Source organism: Octopus bimaculoides, chromosome 10, assembly GCF_001194135.2.
Source record: "Octopus bimaculoides isolate UCB-OBI-ISO-001 chromosome 10, ASM119413v2, whole genome shotgun sequence".
NCBI classification, from domain to species: domain Eukaryota; kingdom Metazoa; phylum Mollusca; class Cephalopoda; order Octopoda; family Octopodidae; genus Octopus; species Octopus bimaculoides.
In genome coordinates this window covers 84,378,462-84,388,295 of record NC_068990.1, presented here as the reverse complement: position 1 = coordinate 84,388,295, position 9,834 = coordinate 84,378,462, and the positions used below count along the sequence as shown (strand labels likewise).

At 37.0% G+C, this 9,834-nt stretch overlaps 1 protein-coding gene and 1 long non-coding RNA gene across 2 annotated transcripts in view; one reads left to right on the top strand and one right to left on the bottom strand.

The window, feature by feature from the left end:
- The window catches only part of LOC106871337 (snake venom 5'-nucleotidase), a 57,554-nt gene that overhangs the window by 16,374 nt on the left and 31,346 nt on the right, over window positions 1–9,834 (top strand). The gene's annotated exons all lie outside the window — the stretch shown is intronic.
- On the bottom strand, window positions 1,181–2,572 carry LOC128248928 (uncharacterized). Its single transcript, XR_008265087.1, has 3 exons — window positions 2,491–2,572; window positions 1,937–1,998; window positions 1,181–1,503 (listed from the first exon to the last, which is right to left on the bottom strand). It is a non-coding gene; the product is annotated as an uncharacterized LOC128248928 (long non-coding RNA).

Below are 9,834 nucleotides of genomic sequence, written 5' to 3'. Positions count from 1 at the left end.
CCAAGGAAATAGATATGAAATTCGGATTAGAAAAATGTGCCAAAGCAACCTTGAAAAGAGGAAAACTAGTTAAGAGTAGCAACACCACACTAGACAAAGCCAATGAAATAAGAGAATTAGACCATCTCAAAGTATAACAATATCTGTTTCAACACACGATTTCACATCAAGAATCTTGTAAAACAACACACACACACACACACACACACACACACACACACACACACACACACACACACACACACACACACACACACACTTATGAATGGAAAGCAACGCTAGCGGCATATGTTAGCTACTCTCAAAGAAAAAGGGAGATAATTTCTAGGTAAGCTTGTCCCATATAAAGCTTATACCATTAGATCGTGTAACCTAATGGTATAAGAGACCTACAGCTTAATATAACTATTTCTCGGAACGCAAAATGATGCAACTAAATACAACAACTTCCTTTCTACATCTTTACTGATCATTTCTCTTCGCTGCACTTCCACGAACAGCGCTAATGGTAACATATGCAATGCTATTTCAAATCCGACTAGCGGACGTTAGTTTCTAAAACGTAAAATAGGCAATCTTTTTAATACACAATAGTGGGAGACTCGCAATTTATTTATGTGTCTGACAAAAATAATAAGTAAACGAGATGCATACATTTTTTAATGATTTGTTACTGTGTCGGTTTCTTGATTAATAGTTGTTCCCAATACGTCTTCTCACCAAACCTGAGTGGTGCAGAAAAAGTATCGAAGAAGGGAAAAAGAGTCTTACTTATTAGGGAAGGTTCATGTAGATTTAGGTGTAAATTTGTACCACATAGAAGAAAGTTTGTCACTCCGTTAAATTGGGCTGAAATACTTCAATGAATTGTTCGCGAGAAGGATATTGTCATCTGTGATATTGAGGAGCTGAGATTGACGATGAGCATTCGGTGCTCACAACTCAGAAACTACAAGGCAATGTGGTTTAGTGGAGAGTTCACTCTTACATTTTATAGATTAATAGAGTAAGATAATAGAGTATCTTAATAAAGTAAGATAGATATAGAATAAACACTACAGACAAAATGGGATTGTTTTAATGACAACGAGATGGAAAGTGTGTCTGACATCGGAAAAAAACATGAAAAAAGAGAGGAAGCCAAAAAGAATAAACCCCAAAGACAAAGCAAATGAAAGTGCATAGAAGGGCCCACGACCTCTACATCGAATTGAGGTCCACAGCTCTTTGTAAATGAAAGGAACAGGTAAAACTAATAACTGAACTAAAGACAGGCGAAAAGTATTACAATCTGTTGAGATGAGCTCGATTTAATTTTATGTAGGTCTTGATATCGACAATACAGTGACAGAATCGTAAAAGCATTGGACAAAATGCATGGCTATGTTTAGTTCCGGGTCTTTACAGTTTCAATTCTGATTCTGCTGAAGTCAGATTGATCTTTCATCCATCCTAGTTGTTAAAATGAAGTACCAGTTCAATACTCGAGTCGATTTAACGTACCTGTGTGGGATGACAAAGAAAGAGAAAAAAGAAGTGGAATAATAATAATAATAATAATAATAATAATAATAATAATAATAATAAGAAGAAGAAGAAGAAGAAGAAGAAGAAATACTGTATTGTAAGAACAAATTAGATTTCTTTAGAAACAATTCAAACGACAGTCAGAGCCAAGAGCTGTCTAAACATGAGTCACTCTTTAAATTAATATACAAAACGAGGTGAGAATAACAACAAGATTAACAAAGAATGAAAGAAGAGAACACGAGGAGAGGATAAATACTAGAAAAAAAAAAGACACGGATGTTTATTTAAGTCAGTGTTAACATTTGTAGTATATATAAAGCATCAAACAACTAGCAAGAAATAACTATTCGGTGCATAGCATTAGTTGGTGACTGAAGTCACTTTTTAAATTTTTTCGGGCACTTACCTGAGAAGAATGTTTCGGTGTTATTCTGATCTCACCGGCAAAACATAGCCTCCCCTTCTTACCTAAATAATGGTAAAAAAAAAATCTCCAAGTATATGTAGATGACCGTATAGTGGATGGCGCAGGAAAATAGATTTAGTCAATGACAATATTATTATTTTATTTTACACCTAGTAAGGAGAACACCTCGAGATGTGTTATTCTGACCTCATAGTCTACATCCTTGATTTTGAATTTGTGAAAAAGGAACGTGTAAGTAAATATACGAAAGTGCTCGTTTAAAGAAATGATATAGCAAAATTTAAAAAGAAATACAATGAAATAGAAAATATGAACGTCAGGGCAACGAAGATAGTTTATACATTTGTGTTTGTGTGGATGTGTGTATGTGAATATCTGCGTTGTGTTGAATGTGTGTATCTGTGTGAGTGTGAATAGTCCAATCCGAGACGAAACTCAGTGTACTCTGTCAATTTTTGTTATAATAACGATATCTATCAGTGTTCTAGCTCATAAAATGTTTGCACTATGTAAAATATTTTGATATACTTTACCGAGCTTAAGGTGGCGAGCTTGCAGATTCGTAAGCATACCGGACAAAACGTTTTGCAGCATTTCTTGCTGAAATTCAACGAAATTTCCACAGAATGATGGCAATAGTTATGCATGTCTGGTGTGTAAAGGACGTGAGGTTTTGCGAAAATGTAAAGAAACTGCGGCCATTTGCATGATTTCTACCAACTTTCAGTGTTCCAAATTATTAACGATTATCAGTAGTCTGTAATAGTAGTAGTAATTATAATTACACAATTATCAGTAGTCTGATAATCGTGTAATTATGGGTCGTTAATGTAACTTAATTGCCTCAGAGAAATCCGTTATTATTTCTGAGCTTGCAAAAGGTAAATCAGCATTAGAAATATCTAGAATAATTGGAAGATATCACCAGCCTGTAAAAAAATTTGTTACAGCTCCTATGAAGATACGTAAAACAGCCCACGAGGGCTATTTCTCAACGTTTCCTGTCACGAATTAGCGTTCTGCAAAGAACCCAGGTCTAACAAGTGTCCAGAACTACCAGATGTCGTCTTCTGGAAAAGGTCAGTAAACTAGTGACATCAGTTAAAAGGCTTCCTTTAAAGAAAATACACAGACAAATTCGTTTGAAATGGGCAGAAGATAACAGGGAGGTCGAATCTTCAAAAGTTTTGTTACCGGATGAAACTCGTACTACCTTTGATGGACCTGATGGTTGGAACAAGGGATGGGTTGTATATGGATGAGATCGTCATCAACGCTTGAAACGCCAACAAGAGGGAGGAGGCACCATGATTTGGGTAGGTATTATTGGAGTTATTATGGTTGGTCCTTAGAAAGTTTATATTATCAACCCTAAAAGTTTGAAAAGTAAATTTGATAACTGGATGATTTTGAACTTAGAACATAATAGCGAAGCTATAGTAAAATTTAGAGAAATATTTTGTTCGACCATCTATCGATCCTACCGTGTTATTCCAACCATTTCAGATACAGCCATTGGAGGATATTTCTACCATTTACAACTGTTGTTGGCACTCCGTCGCTTACGACGTCGAGAGTTCCAGTTGATCCGATCAACGGAACAGCCTGCTCGTGAAATTAAAAACAAGTGGCTGAGCACCCCACAGACACGTGTACCCTTTACGTAGTTCTCGGAGATATTCAGCGTGACACAGTTTGACAAGGCTGACCCTTTGAATTACATGCACAACAGAAACAGGAAGTAAGAGAAAGTTGTGGTGGAAGGGTACAGCAGGGTTCGCCACCATCCCCTGCCGGAGCTTCGTGGAACTTTAAGTGTTTTCGCTCAATAAACACTCACAACGCCCGCTCTGGGAATCGAAATCGCGATCCTATGACCGCGAGTCCGCTGCCCTAACCACTGGGCCATTGCGCCTTAGAACTGATACTAGGCATATAGTAATACTTAGATATTTTCCAATATAAAATTTCAATTACTCTGGAGTTACTCAACAAATATGTAACAGTAGACGGTACCGAATATTCCTGTACACACTTAAATAACTTGTCATGTTGTCTACAGGTGCAGCGTTTTGTGTTTACTAACATTACTTGTGCTATTTGGTGTTGCATTATATTTCTACCTCGAACTCTGACTGGGTAGTGATTATATCAAAAGAAGCTTTTATATTTTCTCAGGCAACACTTCCTAGAGAAAGTGCCTTCTTTAAACAATCGTTTGTTGGTTGGTTGTTGGTGTTGCAGTCATTATTTAGTCTCGAATCAGCACATAAATGGAAGACCGATATTCAAAGGTGTTCCAACCATAAACATCCCTTCTTACTTTCAGTCACAATGTATCTAATATCACATTATTCAATCTATCTTCCCTCTTTTTGAAGCAGAAATATATGATCTGAAGGGACGTTTAGTTGCTATTTCTAAGTTTTCTAAGTTTATGCCTCTAAGTTTTTTGCGTTAGGACATTTTTGCTCATTTTAAAATTTAGATCGATGAAATCAATTATCTATCAATATGTTTAATCCTTTAGCATTCAGAATACTCTGTCAAATGCAATGATCATTTATTGACATTGTTTTGAATCATTTGAGATTTCGATGATGTAATTGCTTATTTTTAGAAACACAATTTAGGGTAGGTGTGAGGAGGCCAGATCTGGCCGGTTTGAACATAAAACAAGTAGACTATTTTGGCCCGTTATGGCCAGTTTAAATTCCTAGGTTAGTTTTAACATAATGCTGTTAGTGAGTTTTTAGTAAGCAACAATAATTTATTTGTAAATACTTAGGCAATGGGTACAGAAAATATTAGCTCAATAATTAATAATATATTAATATTTCACCACCAACGGAAACACCAACTAACTGTACAATATAGTATATGAGTAGGAATCAAACGTTTTCATTTAAAATATATATATATAAAACATAGATATGACAAAAATTCAGAGGCGCCATCCTCCATTGTATTTTTGTCTCTGTACAAAATAGAACTGTTTAATATTGTCGTGCATGTAGTCTGTATTTTGAAGCTTGTTCACTGTCTATTTTTGGCGAATCTCTAGTTCACCAATGACTGTCTTGTAGTTCGATTTCATTTGCACTCCTTCTATATGTTAAAGTAAAATACTTTGTGTTAAAGTATGGCTGGTCTAGCCTTAAATATTGAACTCTGGATATCTTCGTAGTTCTTGATTCCAGTTACTAGATTTCACAGTTTCCAGCTGATTATACAACTGAGTGTTGAATGTATTTATAAGAACTGTCATGTTTTTAGTAATAAACATATTACACAGCAATTTTGAGATATTTGACTAGAAGTCAGGTTCTGATAATCGATACGAATCCTTGTCATTTCAGTTGGTCTCACTCTAGTACTTTTAGGTTCTTAAAAGCAGTTTGTTGTTCAAGTAGTTTAATTTTTTTCTGGAAGTTTCAGTATATTTTGCTGTACATTTTAGCAACTGTATCAGTTTCGCTCTAGAAATTAAAGTGAGTCAAATTACATTACTAGGTGGTCACTGATGAGGAAAGAGAAAAAGTATCAATGAATGACAAAGCGACTATAATTCATTATATGCCATTCTGCACAAACTGGAAGATTAAAGATAATCTCTTAAATAATCTTTTCTACTGTATGTACAAGACCTGAAATGTGGCAAGGGGTATAGTCGATTGCATCGACCCCGTTCAGCTGGTCTTTCTTTCATCGACCCCGAAAGTATGCAAGGCAAAGTGGACCTCGACGGAATTTGAACTCAGAACAAAAATCCGGAAGAAATGTCACGAAGTATTTTGCCCGGCATGCTAACGATACTGTTAGCTCACCGCCTGTAATCTCTCAGATAGCGTTGTCAAAGACCATCAGGAAAAAGAAATGCACATTAATCTTTTCTACTCTAGGCACAAGGCCTGAAATTTTGAGGAAGGGGGCCAGTCGATTAGATCAACCTCAGTACGCAACTGGTACTTAATTTATTGACCCCGAAACGATGAAAACAAAGTCGACCTCGGCGGAATTTGAACTCAGAACAAAGACAGATGAAATACCGCTAAGCATTTCGCCCGGCGTGCTAACGTTTCTGCCAGCTCGCCGCCTTAAAAATACACCTTAATCGAATTATCGCTCCCTAAATGTCGATTAATGCATCACTAAAAGAAAGGAGAAAAAATATCCAAATATAATAAATATGAAGTGATAGAATGTAGAGACTGATAGAAATAATCTCATAATGATAATAGGTGCCTTTGGAATATTTAAAAATATCCTCACAAATACACAAACAAAATCACGGGAAATACAAATATGCATGTCATCGAGAAAGTGGAATTACCAGGCACCATATACATTGCAAGGACCACTTTCAGTGCAAAAGAAAATACAAAAGCCAAACCAAAACGCTGCGCACAGCCAAGACAAAAAGAAATGCTTAGAGAAAGTACGCAACAAATAAAGAGAAAAAATACAAAAAATTAATAATTTCGTTTATTTTACCAGCGAGGACAATTTTATTCAATTTTATTCAAGCATACAGGATATGAAATGTTAAAAACATGCTTATAAAAACATGTGAAGTAGGACAAGCAAGTTGTATAGAAACGAGGGGAAAGGTATGAGATGTTAAATAATAGATGTGGAGACCAGTTCAGAAATTTATAAAAACAGTCAAATGATAACAAAATATTAAAAGGTTGTAAAAAAACACACAATAATTACAAATAGCATATAAAACAAAGAAAAACTCATTTAGGGTCTCGAAGTTGTTACATTCATATAAGGTGCAGTTCCACTAGTCAGGTTCACTTAGAACATCCCGTGTCTGCCAACTTGCCACTGTTTACATTCAAATTTGGTGAACTCAAAAGCGCTAGTTATAATCGTTTACAAATGAGACAGAAGAAATCCTATATCTTTTGGATACTTCTACTTTAGCCCGTATAAAAGTTCGGGTATAATGCTTCTCTGCTCTTTACGAAAGGGTAAGTTCCACTGGCTTGGAAGTCTGTTTCCTCCCGGCATCCACTCGAGATACCATCACTGATGATGTAGCTAATGCACCAGCAGAAATATCTGGATCATTGTAACGGTGATGACGGCGACGAAAACGCGGACAAACAACGTGGGTGCCTTTCGTGCGGCACGTCTTTCCACAGCTCCTCTCTTCGACTGAGCTGCAATTTTTGGTCAAGCGAAGAACGATGTTGGACATTTGGCATCTAGAATATTGCCAAGCTCCTACTGAAATTCACCAGCTGGGTTTCTCCTCATTTAGTCTAGGTAATCTTCTCTGATATTGGATAGCGTTCCTTGTCAACTTTTTTTGTTGTATTTTCGTTGATCCCTTTTATACAATATAAAACCCGCCTTTAAGTGTTCTATTTCGTGTTTTCTCTTTAATGATATTGGCCCTTTCGTCAGCGCACATTTACAGAACTTCCGCTTAGAAAGTGATTTGTTTCGGTGTTATTTAATGAGAAAAAATATTTTTCAGCTTCTTTCACTAAATAAAGACATCGGAATATTAAGATGTCCGCCACATTATTGCAGGAAAATTGTGTTAGCATATCCGTACAACATGACTATAATGGTGGCGGACACCACGGAAATAGAGGTAGTCACTAATATACTGAAGAGACATGAGGTGATAGGGGAGCACATGAACCAGACCAAGTTGGAAGCTTCAGAGGCAAGTCTACACTAGCTAGAAGCGTGGATCGCTGGGATAAATGTTTTGTTAAGTTGCTAGGGGTGTTGTTTTAGAATTAAACATAAAGTAACGGACAAAATTAGGAGTAGGTGGCCAGTCTCATTCATAAATAGAAGGAAATATAATGTCAGACTGAGATGAATGGACTTCACCTCCCTTATTTATTCTTGCCTGACCATCGAAAGTTACTCTCCGATGCACAAGTCCGGGCAAAGTTGTTTATGGAAGCAGTCGCACGTGCATACCAGCCTCCCCTCTCCGCGCCACCGATGTTATCCAAGGGATACAACGACGCCGCAACTCACTTCTACAGCTGAGTGAACTGGAGCAACGTGAAGTAAAGTGTTTTGCTCAAGAACACAACACGCAGCCCGGTCCGGAAATCGAACTCACTATCTCATGATTGTGAGCCCGACGCTCTAACCATTGAGCCTAAACATGTATCTGTTCGTATGTATAAATTTGTATTTTTTATGTAGTTACACACATACAAACAAACATACACAAGGAAACACACACGCGCACACATATATTTGTGCGCGCGCGCACGCATATGTGTATGTATATATATATGTATAAAATGCTTTGTAAGCATTTGTTTACATAAATTGTAGCCATTTTTCGTAGCGATCTGCTGTCAGACATTTCCCACGAGCAATACATTTCATATACTTCTGTTGTTTATTTTTGTAACTCAAAGAAAGAGCGACATGTTTATTCTGGGAGGAGGCACAAACAATAAGTGTGCAGTGGTGACAATAGTAAAGTTGCAGAAGCAGCAGCAGCAGCAGCAGTAGCAGCAATACTGTATGGAACAATGATTATTGTCACAAATGAACGTCTAAGCAATAAAATGCACCAATCGGCAAAATATCAGGTGTTAAATTATACCAGGTGACATAAAGAAAACAAATAAAGATTTTCTGTCCTGAAACAAGAAAAACTAAACTCCCACTGCTGCCAACACTACAAACACCACAAATGCAAAATCATGACTCCCACACTCACGCACACACCCATTTCCAAACCAAGTCTAAGGAGGAGTCTAACCGGGTTGTCACGGAAAAGCAATGCTCGACTCCCCACACCAACGTCAACTGCAATGACACAACGAAAGAAGAGTTGAACGATCAATATAATGCAACACAATTCACAACCACTCTAACAAAAATAACAAGAACAAGAACAACAACTTCAAAAACGGTAACACCATCAACAGCATGAAATCACAGAAACACAGAAACAACCAATTATGGAATTTCAAAAACAAGAGTTATTCATCAGACTGTAAGCGAAATATTAATTTCACTGTTGTGAACAAGTGTAACAGTGAATTGATGGATTTTGTAAGTCAAAACAAAAACAAAATAGAAACAGGGGGAAAGGAATTTGAGGATTTCGTCCTCAAAACCCCGAAGGATAGATTTCTAATTAAAACGTCGCCAGACGTTTATAAAACTATAAGAGAAAAATTCCCGTGTAGTGTAGGGATTTTTAAAAAAAATCAGTAGATAAAAGGCTGTTGAAAGGGCCTTTAAAATATTTTTCGCCAGTAGAGGGGCCCGGAATTTCCGGGCTTCTCGAAAATTAAGGTGAGAAACCTCCTCTTTTTTGCTTCTCCGACTAGAGTGACTGTGCTGAAAATGGGGTGTGTGAATGGGCGTGGCCTGGGAGAAGCTTGGAAGCAAGGTCACTTGTTCAATAATCTCAGGTCGCTTGATTTAGATGTGGCTGCCATTAGTGAAACAAGGATCTCCGGAAAACACGCTTTAGCATCCAAATGATGACCGTCTTATTATGATATGTCTTATTATGACATGGTATATCTTTGGTTCCATGTCTTGTGTCTTTACCAATAATATCAATATGATTTGTCCAAAGATATGGCCCACCAGTAAATCACAGAAAGAAAAGGTGTAATGGTTGAATGTGCCCACTCTTTACCTGATCAGTGGGCCGTAAAATATAGCTGGGAGAGGGGAATCGCTCTTTCATGTCAAAATAATCTCAGATTAGAGGTATTCTTTGACTGGCTCTGGGTAGCCATTTCATATAATCAAGTTTTGTGTAAGCTTGTTTTCCGTATGAGCATTTATTTATTTATTTTCATAATCAATTCTCTGTAAACCTTCATTTTTGAAATTGTAATTCCTCCTCCTCCTCCTCCTCC